This window comes from Bos taurus, chromosome 13, assembly GCF_002263795.3.
Source record: "Bos taurus isolate L1 Dominette 01449 registration number 42190680 breed Hereford chromosome 13, ARS-UCD2.0, whole genome shotgun sequence".
Classification (NCBI taxonomy): Eukaryota; Metazoa; Chordata; class Mammalia; order Artiodactyla; family Bovidae; genus Bos; species Bos taurus.
Genome location: NC_037340.1, coordinates 54,228,009 through 54,241,288, shown reverse-complemented (window position 1 = coordinate 54,241,288; position 13,280 = coordinate 54,228,009). Strand labels below are relative to the sequence as shown.

The 13,280-nt window shown below is 58.5% G+C and overlaps 1 pseudogene; it reads left to right on the top strand.

The window, feature by feature from the left end:
- The first annotated feature begins 5,088 nt into the window (after positions 1-5,088).
- LOC786845 (NADH dehydrogenase [ubiquinone] 1 beta subcomplex subunit 2, mitochondrial-like) lies at positions 5,089-5,568 on the top strand (annotated as a pseudogene).
- Positions 5,569-13,280: the final 7,712 nt, after the last annotated feature.

Genomic DNA, 13,280 nt, shown 5'->3' with positions numbered 1-13,280 from the left:
TATGAGGTGGGTTCTTTTGTTATCTCTGTGTCCCCATGAGGAAATGGATGGACAGAGGGGTTGTGCCACATCCCAAGGTGATGCAGTCAGCACCAGGGTTCCTACTGGGAGGTCTGGGTCTGCACCCTGGCCTCCCCTGGCCTCAGGCGTAGTGTGTCCCAAAGCTGGCCTGTGCCCCTGCAAACTGGTACTCCCCAGTCTGCCCCTCAAGGGGGCTGCCTTCTGGGAGTCCTCCTGGACCATGACCCGCCCACTGCATGGCCTTCCCTCGGACTCCCCGCAGACCCAGAGCCTGCTCCAGTTTGTGGCCTCTTTCCCTTCCCCCAGTCAGCTCTGTGCCAGGATCCAGAAAGTTCTCTAAGGTGGAGATCTGCCCTAAGATCTAGGAGCCGGGGAGCAGGCCCTGGGATGGCTCACTGGGTACAGGGGGCGAGGAGGGCAAACCTCCCCCCTTGCCTGTCCTGGACCACTCCCCCGACTCACAGTAAACACTTGATCACATGAGGTTCAGAGCCAGGGAACCCCCCTCACAGGGAGAGGACGAGCCCTGGTGTCTCTGGTAGCTCTCTGTCCGTTCCTGCTTGGCGCTGTCCCAGGGCAGGTTTCTGCCCCATGACCTTTTCTTGGTGGCAGAGGCCAGCTGTGCTCCAGGTCCCTCCAAAGTCTCCTCCAACCACCTCAACATCCCTGGGAAGCGGAGGTCAGCCTTCCCTCATCTGGCAACCTAGAAAGGTGAGGTAGGGATGGGATTTGTCTGTCTGATGACATCTGGGTGCTCCTGGGAATGTTAGTTGGAGTCAGGAGAGAGGGTGAACTGGGCCAATCTGTGAAGGCTTCCTGGAGGAAGGGGCACCCAGGAATGCAGCCCCTGGGACCTTGTGTATCTGCTCATAGCTGTGCACGAGGAATCGCCTGGGGAGTTGGCTTAAGTTTCAGACCCTGGCACCCCAGCCTCAGAGAGGACTCATCCTTGGCCAAGGCCCCAATCTCCATCTGCTGACAACCGTCTCTAGACCACCCTGATGCAGGAAGCCTCAGAATCAGAGATGATTGGGCCCAAGGACCAGGCAGAGAGTCAGGCCAGGCCCCCACCCAGCCTGGCATCCTGGCCTGGTCCAGGTGCTACCCTTGCCAGGGGTTGGGGCATGTCTGAATAGGGAGCAAGGCCTGGGCCCTCTCAGGAGCCTGCAGCCTCTCTCAGCCGGGTCAGCTCCGCATCCTTTCCCTGCACCTTGGCCAGCTCACACAGTGGACAAGGAGGCTCTCCATGGCCATTCCCATGGGTGAGTACAGCCAGGAAACTCAGCTGTGGCCAGCAGGCCCATCCCATCCTGTGCTGGAGGCCAGGCTGGGGTGGTGCCCATTGTCAGGGCCCCGACAGGCCCAGTGGAGCGCCCACTGTGTGCCCACACTCACACATCTGTCCAACCTCGTTTGGCTTTCCCCGCGGATTTGCTAATGCAGAGAGATTAATCGGGCCTAACTCATTAATTTGCAAGGCCCTCCCTCCCCACCTGCGCCCGGCTGGAAAGCACTTATTGCAAGAACCTAGTCATCATCCTATCGCTGAATTAGACTCTTACTCCAGGCCTCTAGCCCCTCCCTTCTGCTGCTCCTGAAAGTGCTGTTTCAAGGGAAAGGAAAACCCCCATTCACAAGCCGTAAGACCAGCTTTGGGGAACTGCCCCGAGTCCTGCGGGGTCCTCTGAGGTGGTCTCAGGCAGGGCCTGAGGGCAGGAACAATATGGAACAGGCGCCCTGAAGACCTCTCCCCACACGCTCCCCCGGCCAGTGCCAGGCTGCTGGATACAGTCTCCCTCTCTCCCTCCAGTGACCTCTCCGCCCTCCACCCTGTCCCAAGGACATTGCCATGGTAACCAGTTGTTGGCATAAACAGAGGTTGGAATTAAAGGTGGGGTCTTAGGCTGGGTCAGGAGCTGAGGAGATAGCAGGGAGGACCTGGGAGTGGACCAGAGGGGGTCCATCGGCACCAGGCCCCGTGTGAGCCCAAGGGCAGTGCTGGGAGCCCAGCAGACCAGGAGAAGGGGTCCTGCCTATACATCCACCCACGGGGGATTTCCTCTCCAGCCTTTCAGCCAGGCTCACCCATAGGGGAGGGGATGGTCCATCCTGACACCAACCCCACCCCCCTTCACCTCCCAGGCCCACCCTGCTCCCTCCCTCTCTCTAGCCTTTTTCTGTCAGCACCACCCCCACACACAACCCAGCCATGGAGGTCCTTTAAGACCCAAACACCCCTGAGAGGGGCCACTAGACAGCGCAGAGCTCCCCTTGGATGGATTTCTCACCCCACCTCCATTCTGCTCTGTGACAGTGCTTCCCTCTCTTCCTAGAATCTTCATTCCCCGACATCACATCTATGGGCCCCTCCCCTGCTCCCCGCTGACCCCCTCACCAATAATGGAGGCTCTAGGCTTTGCAAACACACACACACACACACACACACACCTGGCACTTAGCAGAGCTGGTAAACGTGTTGAATGCATGGATGGATGGATGAGTGGGGAGTGGATGTTTGGTAAGAGGACATGAGGGAGGCTGGGTCCACAGGGAGCCCCTGTGTGTCACTTGTCAACCCCACCCTGGCTGAACCCCACATATTCAGGCTGAGAGGATCCAGGCATTCAGGGTTGGTCCTGGCATCCAGGCAGTTGCTTCCAGGAGGGAGGGATTGTAACTATGTTGGCTGAGGCAAAAGGAAGGATGCTGGGAGTTGGAGAGGGTTCAGAGATCTCCTGTCTCCTCATCCTTTCCCCATCTTTCATCAGAAATTAATCCGGAGTGAGACTAATGGCCTTGCCTCCCTGGTCCTGGCAAGCCACCCTGCCCTCCTTCAGGTCAGAGGTCATGCCCACTCCTTGCAGTGGAACCCTGCCCCACCAGAGCCCCAGGCTGGCCCTTGCACCATCTCTCTGGGGCTGTTAGGAAGATCCTGGCCTGGCCTGGGGATCAAATCCCCCAGCAGGAGTCCTGGTCAAGTACACATGAGAGTGAGGCCCTGAGGGAGGGGTGCAGTGTCCAGCCCACAGGTCACTCTAACTGCCACAGGGAAACGTGCAGCCTCCTGGCCCTGGCGTCCTCCCTGCTGTCAGCACCACGGACAGCTCCACTCCTGCTCCAGCCTCCCATGTGCGTGCTCAGTCGTGACAGACTCTTTGCGACCCCATGAACTATAGTCCACCAGGCTCCTCTGTCTGTGAGATTTTTCCCGGCAAGAATACTGGAGTAGGTATTTGTTTCCTTCTCCAAGGGATCCTCCCAACCCAGGGATCGAACCTGTGTCCACTGAACCACCTGGGAAGCCCAGCCTCAGTGGAGACCAAATGCCTTCCCTGAGGTTTTTGGGAGATAGCCTATCTCTGAGTCTCTGTCTTTGCCCATTTCTTTCAAAAACATTTGGAAAACCATCAAATGCAGGAAGAATGTGAGAGAATCGGGGCCATTTCTCCAAAGGGGACGTGCCCTCGTCTCTCCCCACCTGAACATGCTTCTGATCTCATGGAGGCCTTGGTCTGCAGTGGCTTGAAGCAGGGTTTCAGTTCCTGGCCAGAGACTGAAGTCAGGCTGCAGCAGAGAGAGCACTGAATCCTGGCCACTAGACCACCAGGGACAGTGGCCAGGGACAAGGCCCTGGCCTGTCATCTGTATAGAAAGAAATTCCCAGAGAGAGGGAAAGTAGTGAAAAAGTGAAGTGTTTATTAGGAGGAAAATGAGTATGTGTGGATAGACATGCAGGTGGACTCAGAGAGAGTCGTGCCCTCAGGGTGATTTGAATCACTTTTGTGGAGCACTTCTTTTGGTTTCCTCCGGCCAATCATCTTTCTGTTTCTGAGTCTACATAGACCTCATTTCGATTCCTGGGTCGGGAAGATCCGCTGGAGAAGAGATAGGCTACCTACTCCAGTATTCTTGGGTTTTCCTGGTGGCTCAGCTGGTAAAGAATTCTCCTGCAATGTGGGAGACCTGGGTTCGGTCCCGGGTTGGGAAGATCCCCTGGAGAAGGGAACGGCTACCCACTCCAGTATTCTGGCCTTGAGAATACATTCCATGGGGTCGCAAAAAGTCAGACACGTCTGAATGACTTTCACTTCACTTTCAGGGCCCTCCCACAGGTGCGTGCATCTCTCAGTCAAGATGGATTCTGGCACAGAGACCTATGGGTGGGTTGACATCACTGACTATGGAATGGCACCCCATAGTCTTTTTCATCTCTGAGGAGCCTTTATGCTCATGTGTAGTTGGGAGGGTCTCCTTGAATTCAAGGAGTATGGGGGCTTTTATCTCTGATCAGGGCAGGGCTCACACTGCTATTCTGGAGTGTCTGCACAGGGGATGAACTCAGCCTGAGGCCCGTCTAGTTCCTGCCTCACTTCCAACCAGGCCCCTTAGAGACATGCCCCTGATGACCAGCCAGAGGCCACAGGGACCCTGGGAAGAGGGGTGGGAGAGAGGGTAGAGGGAGGCTGAGAGTCCTTGAAATCTAAGAAACATGGAATGTTTCCTGTCGGGGGAGAAGTGGATGGTAGCACAGAGGAAGTGAAAACTGGCCCTCCTGAGACACTGGCAAGTCCTCCTCTGAGCTCTGGATTTAAGCCAGAACCCACGGTGAACTAGGATCAGGGCCTGCTTGTCTCCTCATGGCCTTGAGTTCTCAGCAGCCTGCAGCCCTGGCTGGAGGAATGTGCTGTCCAGAGCCAGTCATGCCAACAGGTATCCTCCCTTCCAGTTCTCTGCAGGGCCCCCCTTCTCCCCTGAACCAACCTGGCAGGGGCTCAGCCCCACTGCCCCACCCTCAGGAATTCCCCCACCACCTGCCTCCCGCCGGCCATAACCAGGGTCCCCGTGAGCTAGACTTAGACCTCCAAAACCTTGCAGCATCTTTTCAGACCATTTCAATCTTCTGCCTTTGGCTAGCCTCCAGTTTCACAGTTCCACGTGCCTCTGCCCCCAACCCACCCTCACGACCGCCTGCCTCTCCACTAAGTAGTTAATTATCTACAAACATACTCCAGAGGAGGGTGGAGCACTCTGCAGGGTGAGGAAGTGGCTGGGAAGAAATGAGATTCTGACGTGCAGCGGCGGTGCGGTCTGGGTAACGGCCGGGCTAACGATGGCTGGCATGTCGGCTCTGAAGCGACTGGCGCCTTTCGATCACGTTGGAGGCCACCTCTTCAGAGGCCGCTCCGCGAGGGTGGCTGGAGCCCGTGGCGTCCGTCGGGCTGGCGGAGGTGCGCACATTGAGCCCCGGTACAGAGTTCCCGCAGCTGACCAGATCCCAGGTGATCCAGGCCGAGTTCTTCAGTGCGACCATGTGGTTCTGGATTCTCTGGCGCTTCTGGCACGACTCAGATGCTGTGCTGGGTCACTTTCCTTATCCCGACCCTTCCCAGTGGACGGATGAGGAATTGGGTATCCCTCCGGATGATGAAGACTGAAAACAGAGGCTCAGCTCTTGCCAAATGGGTGCACCCCATGTTTCTCGTTATGTTTAACATTTGTCTGTAAACATGTTTTGACTTTGCACCTATGGTGATTCTGAAGAAACAGTGCATTTTATAACAGTTTATTTGAAAAAAAAAAAAAAAGAAATGAGATTCTTAGGCCTGCCTCTGCTGCCAAGTCTGTTGGCCCAGTGAGCATGACGGGCAGTTCAACTTCCCCTTCCCTACACACCCCACAGCTGGCACATATCTGAGTCTCCATTTCCCCAGCTGTTAAGTGGGGGTGCTAACTGTCCCCACCCATGAGGTCATCATAAGGATGAAGGGGGCAGGCCAGCTAGGCATTTGGTACCTGTCCCAGTGTCTGGCAAGCACTGAATTGCCACTGCTGAAAATGACCATTAAACAGGAATCGCCCTGTAGTCACCTTTCTCCAGGGAAGGCCCTTGTGTCGACAACTAAGAGCTGGGATCTGGGTGCAACTCAAGTACCTTCAGAGGCCAGGCAGGGGCCCATGGGCCAGGCCAGGTGTGGCAGACACCTGTGGGCCATGCCACCTGCCTGGGGGCTGCAGAGCATCCCAGGCGCACCATGCCTGAGGACCTCTCCCCAGGTTCTGTTCCCTGCAGCCTGACCCAGCCCAGGAACAGCAGGTGTCAGGACACCCACTGGCCCTGAGCCAGTGGACACAGCAGATGTTAGGAGAGGCAGTGAGTTTGGCTCTTTGTGAAGAATTACATCCTGACAGGCCACAGGCACAGAAAAGCCCTTTGTCCCGGCCAGCTGGCTGCCTGCTAATGGGTCTCAGCCTGAAGGATGGATGCGGCTTCTGCCTGGGGGCAGAGGGTCATAGATGCCCTGGGAAGAGAGGGTGGGGGAGGCCAGAGGGTCACAGCCCCCTTGGGAGGAGGAGACAGGGTGAGCGTGGGGGAGGGCCACCCTGAGTCACTCTGGCAAGGACAGAGGGCAGGTCCAGCAGGGACTTTGGGACTCTCCAAGGGGGACCCTGGGTCGTCCTGGAAAGTTCTCCTCTTTCTCCTTCACTCCCAGGTCACCTTGCTCTCTCAGGCCGCAAACCTGGCCCTGCAGTTCCAGAGCTTGGCCTGGGGTATAAGACCCCCTGGGGGTATAAGGCTCCACTGGGGTCTCCTCCAGCACATGAGGCCTGGACCCCAAGCTGCTGCTTCTATTTGGGTTCCCACAGGCTGAGTGCAGCCCAACATGCGTGTCCCTGGGCCCCCTCAGGACCTCCCCTCTGTGAGGGTGTGTGCTCTGAGCCCAGCCTCCACTACGGGGGTCTTCCCCCTCCAGATCTGAACCCCTTGATGCAGATGGCTGCAAGCATGTCCTGGGGGAGGCCCTGGGCAGGGCATGGGTGAGTCCTGTCCAGGCCAGACTTGGCTGTGGCCCAGGGACCTCCAGGGTGTGGAGGAACCCTCCTGGGGGTGGAACTCAGGACTGAGTTCTCAGAAACTGGCCCCACAGCCCCAAGGGAGGGGAGAGCAGCTGAGTTTCCGCCTCCTGCTGACTCCCTGGCTTGATCAGCCAGGCCAGGCAAGGGGAGCTGTTCCCCGTGGACTTGGGACAGAGCAAAGGCTCCTTCCCCTATTGCCACCTCCACCCTCAGGCATGTGCCCTGGGGCCCCCATGTTCCAGGAGGCACATGTGAGCAGGGCCCAGACCCAGGCCTGCCCTGACCCCCTGACCATAGGCCTCAGGCTGGCCCTCAGCCTCCCCAGGCTGTCCTAACCAAGGGAAGCTCTTTGCTATGGTGAATGCCCAACTAGGGTGTCAGCCTGTCTGCCCAGAGTGTCCACCCTGACTGAGGCGCCCCCTGCTCCCCAGCCGAGACCACCTGCCCATTATCACCATCCTGGGCTCCTTGGGGTCCCTTGGGCTGGGGTGGACCCTCCCTGCTAGGCCCTCTGGACCAGCTTCCTGGGGGCCTGAGTTCCCACGAACACAGGCTGGTGAAGGCAGCGTGGGTGCTTCCCCCTGGCCTCCCCCACCTGTGGTGAAAACAGTACCAGCAGCAGAGATGGGTGGAGGGTCCTGGGAAGGCCACATAGCAGTGCAGGGCCTCTCTGGGGCCCAAGAAGCTGGAGAGGAAGCCCGTGCATCTCCACCCAAGGCCGAGGGGCAGCTGCGCATCCAGAGGCCAATCACCCCGGAGGCCACCTGCCACCTTCCCAGATGCCCTTCGGAGGCCCTGGGCCTGGCCTGTTATGCCCACTTCCTCCTCTGTCTCTGTGCCCAGTTGGCCTCCCCAGGAGGGGACTCTGAGGGAAAGGAAGATCCCCAGGATGCACAGCCTGCCTGAATCTGGGGACACCTGTGGTGGGAACTCAAGTCCCAGGCCCAGAAGCTGATTGCAGAGTGTGGAGGCTTCCTTGGCCAGTGACTGGATTTTCAAATCAGCACATTCCCGGAAAGCGGGTGGCTGGCAGGGGGGCCTCGTCCTCAGGCGTCCTCTGCATCCTCCAACCAGCTTGGGCCCCTGAGATTCCAAGGCTGCTCACGTACCACAGCCCACAGCCAGGAACTGTCAGCAAGCCAGGGGTGGGGGGGTGGCACTGCTCCCCACCCCCACCATGAGGTTGCTGACCCTACCCTCAATGGGACCCCAAACCAAGTCCTGGGGCCCCACTGGACCCCAGGCCACGGTCTACCCCACAGAGCCCAGCTCTGCAGCTCTGTCCAGGTTCATGATGGGGTGAGGGGTAGTTCCAGCTGGACCCTCAGGCTCTCAACTTCAATCTTGTCCTGGGAGGGGCCACTTAACTGTCAGCCTCAGGGAGCCCTTGTAGATACCGTGTTGGTAGCTGTCCTTGGTCCTGAAGCAGGGAGGAGGTGGGCTTATACTCCTTTGTGTTTCTGAGCCCATCATTTTAGGGAGGGGGATGGGGGGACTCATTTGCAGGGTGGGGTGCTTTTCTATTTCAGGCGTGTTCCATCGTTTGTCACGCCAGATGGATGGACACCGCATCTGGGGTGGCATTATTATTCTGTCACTCACATGATGTCAAAGCTGAGGTCATTTGGCCAAGGAGAGAACCCAACCACGGGACCCCAGCATCCATGTCCCGGTTTTCCAGCCCTGATGGACATCCTGTAGGCCAAGCCCCATGTTACCCACACCTGCCATCATCTGCAGCTTCGCACAGAGCTGTAAGCCCAAGAGGGCCCCATAAACCCAGCTCTGCTTCCTGTTGACAAAGACGCATCTGCAAATAGCTCCTCAAGGCTCCCAAATGAGTGGCAGGAGCTGGCACAGCCATGCCAGCAGGGACCCGGCTACCTGGGCAAGGCTGCGGGCTAATAAATATTCACAGCAGCTTCCCAATTATGGAAAATTAAGCCAACCAAGCTTCCCTTGCAGGCTCCAATCTCCCCAACTTCCTGATCCCCCTCTCCAGGCTTTTATCTCTTCCTTCCAGCTCAGCAGGACAGGGCAGGCAGGTGGGGTCTGCCTTGAACCCCCTCCCAAAGTCCTGGCTGGGCCAGTGTCTGTGCGGGTTGTCATGGTGCCAGCACCCACCCCATTCCAGCTCACTTTCTCTGAAACGCTTGACACGTCCCTGGCCTGTTCTCAGGGAGGCCCTGGACCTTGTCCCAGTCCTGGGTGGAGATAATTACCCTGACATCCATTTGCAGAGTTTAAATACGTCCTCTTGGCACTGGAAGCACAGATTTGGTTGTGGCGGGTTGGGAGTGGAGGCATTGTCCCTTCCTTGGCTCACTCTCTCTGGAAGGGCTGTTTCCTCCAATGACGAGCTGGGGTGTCCTCACCAAGCATGCTTGGGGCCTTGTTCTCTGGACCTACTGTTGGGGGGGGGTTGCCACCGCCACACAGCAGGGAGGAGCCGTCCCACTACCCCTCCCTGCTGCCAGGCCCACAGGCTCCCTGAGAGGCAGGAAGCTGGACACGGTGGGGGACAGAACAGAAGGGTGGAGGCTGGAGAGCCTGGCCCCGGTGCCCCATCTTTGTGGAGGAGCTGCAGAGCATTTGCAGGTACCGGAAGCAACAGCTCCCATCTCTGTAAAAACAGTGTCTTGGGCCCCTCAGACCCGGCCACTCAGCTTGGGGACAGAAGCCCCCAAACAGGCCGCCGATGGACACCAGGAACTGAGGTGGAGGTCGAATGGGATTCACACTGCCCTCCAAATCCCATTCAAGCCAGCAAATACCTCCCAGAAACTGGGCAGCCCCACAGGAAACTGGAACCAGCAGGGCCATCACTCCTGCCCTTGGACAGAGCTTAAATCCAGGAGGGACTCCAGGACAGAGGACGGGGTGCCTGGGACAACATTGTCCTCTCTCGCGGGCACAGGGGGACCCCAGGGGTCTCCCAGGGTCCTCTCTTGCTGCTGTGTGTACAGTACTAGAGATCTGAGCTGGGGCCCACCCTGCTCGCCTTGCCCCCGCACCACCTGTCTCCTTCCTCTATTCGAGGCCCTCTCAGAAGACGGGGTCCTGTGGTTCTGCCTTGGTCCCTGCCAACCCTCCCCCAGGACAGGGTCCGGCACATGGTTGGGAGAGGATTGGGGAGCAAGGGGCGGTTGCAGTAGGACCCCAGTGTGGCTGTCATGGCTCAGGCCAGGTCGGGGTGGCCTGTGCTGCTCAGTCATGGAGTTCCACCTCTGTGTGGGCTCTCCAGCCCAGGTCAGACAGAAGTTGTCCAACAGGAATTGGGTCTGCCTCCACCTCCTCTGGACCCACCCAGCAGCCCCCCACTTCCTCTGTGGTCATCTCCATGAAGTGGTCCAGTGGGGCAGGACTCAGGGTGAGGGGAACCCAGGAGCTCTGACCCCACCAGCCAGGCGGCCTCTCCTCCAGCCACCCCAACAGCACCCAGTATCTCTGCACAACCTGCTTGGCCTGAGTGGGAAGTGTCTGCCTGGAGGCCACAGGGAGAGGACGTCACAGGGAGAGGAGGCCACGGCCACATTGATCACAGCCCTTGTCCCGTATCCCAAGAATTCTGCCTCCCTAGACACAGCCCCAGGTTTCCAGACCCCAGGGAACAGCTCCCCCTGTCGCCCGCAGCCTCCTCTGCAACAGACATGTCTCAGCTGCTCCCCTGTGGCAAGCTCTCTGTCACCCGAGTCCCACCACCATCCCCTGAGCCTGCCCTCCAAGTCCCACCACTGTCCCCCATGTCCCATCTGTCCCCCGAGTGCCACCACTGTCCCCCATGTCTCGTCTGCCCCCAGAGTCCAACCACCATCCCCTGAGTCTGACCCCTGAGTTCCACCACCATCCCCTGAGACCTTCTGCTATCTCTTCTGCTCTCCTCATTGACCTCCTCTGGCTTACTGAAGCCACGCTGCTGACCGCATCTGGAAGGGCCTGTCCCTGCTCCTGCTGGCACCTGAGGCCCACTGCTCCCTAAGATCCTCTGGCCGCTCCCCTCCTTGTGAGCCTGACCTGGCAAGTAGACAGTTGAAAAGAGCTCAACTTCAGAATCATGCCTGAGAGCAAGCCAGGGCAACCAGGGACAGGCTGAGGCAGACATCAGCTGAGGGTTGGATAGGCTGGGTAGGGCAGGGGACAGTGCAGGGGGCTCAGCCAGAGGACCTGGGGTCTGAAGGCCAAGGTCATCCCTAGGCCCTGGGCTCATGGAGAGCAAAGACCCGCCCACACTCCCCACCTTCAGGCCCATCCCATGAGCTTCCAGTGGAGACATCGCCGCAGGCCCATAGCTGGCCATCGGAGGATGGCCCTGGAAGAGGAGAGGCTCTCCATGTTCTAGAAAAACTTGGAACCCCAAGTATTAGGCAAATCCTGAGCCTCACTTGTTAAAGACTTTTGAAAATCTAGGTCCAGAGTGAGGGGTCCTTCGATTGTCCGTTCTCCTGTTCCCTGGAATGAGGGGTCTCCAAGGTCACAGGCTGCGCTCCTGAGGGGAGTGAAGAGCCCCAGAGCCCCTGGAAGGGGACATTCAGGCTGGAGTGGGGTCTCTGAGTCAGGCTGCTCCCCATCTCTGCCTCAGCGCCCACAGATCATACTTCTGCCTAAAGAAATGCCTTGGCAGGGGAGGGAGGAGGGAGGAGGGTTCAGGATGGGGAACATGGGTATACCTGTGGCGGATTCACTTCGATATTTGGCAAAACTAATACAATATTGTAAAGTTTAAAAATAAAATCAAATTAAAAAAAAAAAAGAAATGCCTTGGCAAACTGGGGTGGGCAAGGCGGGCGCAATGGGATGCTGGTGATTAGGGTTCCATGTCTCACCTTCCCGACTAATTAGCTGTGATGCCCCTCTGCCCACAGCGGCCTCTTCCCTGTCTCCTGGGGAGATGCTGGAGGCTGAGCGGCAGCGAGCGTGTGCAGGTTCTTTATCTCCAGTTCCAGATTGTGGGTGCCGCCTAGCCAGTGAGCCTGATGCCTGATGCTGGGATCCGTGGGAGACTGTTGACTCAGAGAGAAGAGGTTCTAACAGAATTTCTCCTCTGGGGATTGTGACTTCCTGAGAGGCAGGCGAGGCTGGGGGAGGACGTGCCCCAGGACAGGCTCAGAGCTGGTGCCTGGTCTCTCATCAGAACTGAATTGTCAGCCACATGTGGCAAGGGCATAGAGTCACAGCAGTCCCTTCCCAAGGACACACCCAGAGGCTGATCAGGGTGCACCCATCACTGGGCCCAGACACACCGGCATCCACTCCAGACTGCCCGCAGCCAGGCCTCGTCCAGCTTCGATTCTCCCCGCCTCCACCCAAGGGGTCTCCCTTCCTGACCAGAGCCACAGGATGCTGGACACTTCCCAGGGACCGCACAGACCAGGACACTTTGGGACACATCCCAGAGCAGGACCCCTTCCCATTGATCATCCAAAATCTGGGACAAGCTGGTGGGGGCCTTGTTGAGGGCAAATAAGCGACTTGAGGCGCTCCCAGTGGACCCTGGCTGTGACCTAGGCTGCACAGACCCTTCCCCCGTGGGGGTGGGTGAGGAGCTCCGTCCCTGGACAACCCAGTTCCGCCTGGTTGGCCCCCAGGTGCCCACCCTCTCCAGCCCAGCTATCTGCCTGGGATCCCACGTGCATGGCATGACTCTGTCTGTATGCCCAAATCAGGGAGAAGACAGAATGGCCTGAGCCCTACGACCAGCTTTGCTGAGAGATGTTCAAATAAGCAGATTCCTGGTGCTAGACATGGATCAGGATGAGTAATCCCACGTGTGGGGGTTTCTCCTTCATCTCAGAGGCTTCTCACTTGCCCAGAAGGACACGCTTCCCCTCCCACCTCCTCTGAGCCCTGCCGGGCTTGGAAGCTCATTCATCTTTCGACACCCAGACCCTCCAGGCCCATCCCCCAGCCCATAGCTCAGTGTTTCCATAGCAACATGCAGGTGCCTCCGTTGGTCACAGCTCATTGGACTGTGAGCTCTTTGAAGGCGGTGGGCCCTGACCTGGCTTACAAGAGCAAGGAGTTGGGGGGCACTGTGACCCTGAACCCCCGCCCACAGGGTCCAAAGAGTGAGCACGGGTGCCAGCACCGCCTCCTGGGAGCCTCCTGGCCTCTTCCGTCCTGCTGGTGACCTTGTTCATCCCAGAATGGTCTTGATGGGCAGCCGAGGCCAGAGAAAGGGACCCTTCCCCTTCACTACAGTGGGGTGTGGCACGCTGACCAGTGACAACCATGCCCTCTTCTAGGAAGCCCCACAGGAGACAGAAGTCACCAGTGGGAAAGGCCCCACCTGGGTGCATCCCTGGAGGAGGAAGGCCAGGTGCTGGCCCTGTGCTGGGCAGGCCCTGGCCTCCTTGTCACCCAGAGCCCCCCTAGACTCAAGGATAGGACATAGCCCATTATCTGCT